This window comes from Quercus robur, chromosome 10 (genome assembly GCF_932294415.1).
Source record: "Quercus robur chromosome 10, dhQueRobu3.1, whole genome shotgun sequence".
In the NCBI taxonomy this organism is placed as follows: domain Eukaryota; kingdom Viridiplantae; phylum Streptophyta; class Magnoliopsida; order Fagales; family Fagaceae; genus Quercus; species Quercus robur.
The window spans coordinates 2563655-2565898 of NC_065543.1; positions in this window are offsets into that span (position 1 = coordinate 2563655).

Sequence of the window (2244 nt, forward strand, 5' to 3'; positions counted from 1 at the left end):
GCTTGCAGAAATTCAATAAAATCAAAGATCAATAGCTACTTCATCAATCAAATATTTGAAATTTTGAGTTTTTGTAGTTTAAAATATATATAAAAAATAAGTTTATGGATCGAATAGTAAATAACATCCAATTAACATGAAATTTGACATATTTTTTAAAAACATAAAGAACTTTCAATTCAATTATTAAAATTTCAAAATATGTAGTCATGTTAATTTGTTACTAAGTTCATAACCAAATTTTGTCCTAAAACTTTGGTCCCCTAAAAACTATATTAGGCCCTTCCAAACAAAAAGGAAAAACCCAAGAAAAATTTTATTGAACTAAAATTTTGAAAGAGATGTAGCTTGCAGCATGGATAATGAGACTATCATGCAACGATTTCAATATAAGAAAACTCGTAAAAGAAAATTGTAAGACTTTATGTATTTGTGTGTGTGTGTGTTTTGTCAATATATGAAGCTATATTTTTATCATATTTTGTATAATTTAAGTTTCATAATGATTATCTTAAAAAAAATTCCTAGAGCAATCATTGAATCAATTGACGGCCCATCGCTACCCATCCAAAATAGCAACTGTAGGGACTCGATTTGTAACAACCCAAAGATAATATTGGGCTCGTAAGTAAAGAGGGCCCAAACAATATCATTTGTAGAGCGTGGGTTTGAAAAGCTAGGCCTTGGTCACCGGATGGTGGTTTGTCATGGTGTTCATACAAAATAAATCGTGTTCGCTCGAGAAGTCTTTCTCCTGGAGGCGGACTGGGAGGCTCTGGTTCTTGGCCATTTTTCCCAGCCCCTTTTTTAGGCGCATCAACCTTCACATTATATAGCCCTTCTTGGTTGATCATAGCCTTCCACTTGTTGATCAGGCAGGTGCCTACTTTAGTACCCGTCCCATCAGTTGTCTCCCCTTACTTTTTGTTAGTTGCGATGATCGAAATCACCCTGTCCAGGCGTCTTTTCCCATTAATATGGTTAGGACGTTGGTGGGTGCATTTAATGCGGAAGGGACGTATTTGCCTTGAACCAGTTTTATACCGTACCCCCACGTGGGTCCCATTCTACTCGCCTCTTCTTCAGGGGGCTTTTTGGGGGTAGCCTTTAACGGGATGTTGCTCTTCCCTTTGAAGTCTTGGAGTGCCGAGGACAGAGTTATCCTCGGCTGTTCCCCCCGACACTTCGGCCTTTCCCTATTCGTCCTTGGCAAATACCCTCCTCGGCACGGGCCCCGGGCCCTAGTAGAGCGTAGGCTAGATCATAAGTTCCCTGGCCCCACAATAGCCCCTCAAAATCCTGCTATCCGACTCCTCGGACGGATAGGAGGGTTTTGATGACATCAGATATCTGTCAATGCCTGTCAATCCTTGTCACCTATCGGTTCCCGAGACCTTTCGTCTGCTCGAGACACGTTCCTGGAGCCCTTGGAAGGTGAAACGTGGCCTCATTAAATGCGGGCGGCTCTGTGTTTCCCACGTTCTACGGCATGATGGAGATCAAACGGTGGTGATTTCTTGGCCTTTATGGGCAAGAAAATTCGTGCAGTTACTCTAGGAAGCATAAATGATTTTTGGAACAGATTTGTCTCTTTAGTTTTGCACTTAAGAGTTCTAGCGCGTATACCCTGGGTTTATCTGAACTTTCGTCCAAACTCAAGTCTATCTCCAGCACAAAAAGCCTGTCCGAAGCGTCTTTCCTCTTTTCTGTAAGTTCCCTACCTCCATTAACTCGTGTTTTTTCTTTTCTGGGTTTATTTTTCTTTGGTTCCCTTTCTTCTCCCATCGCTAGTTAAGTTTGTTTAGTAAATCGTAGAGATGGCTAAATTGAGACTAAGGAAATTAGTCGATACTGAGGAGGCGATGAAAAAGTTCATCGCTGATTACAGGATTCCTCCCAACGTAAGTTTGAGGCATTGTAAGATGGGGGAGTGGTACTATCTGAGGGAAACGGGCGAGGTGGTAATTCCCGTCCTCGCCTTTGTAGAGGGGGACATGAGAATCCCCATGGGCCGGTAACGAAGGGTTACCTCAAGCACTTCCGATTAGCCCCCACCCAGTGCACTGACAACATGTTTAGGATTCTAGGTTGTGTGGATGCTTTAAACGAAAAGATGGGGCTAAGATTGACCTATCACGACGTGAATTAGTGCTATAATCTCTAAAATTTGAAGGGGAAGTCCTACTACATGAAGACGAGAGACGAGAGGGTTCGACTAATTCAATGCCTCCCTGATTCCAACAA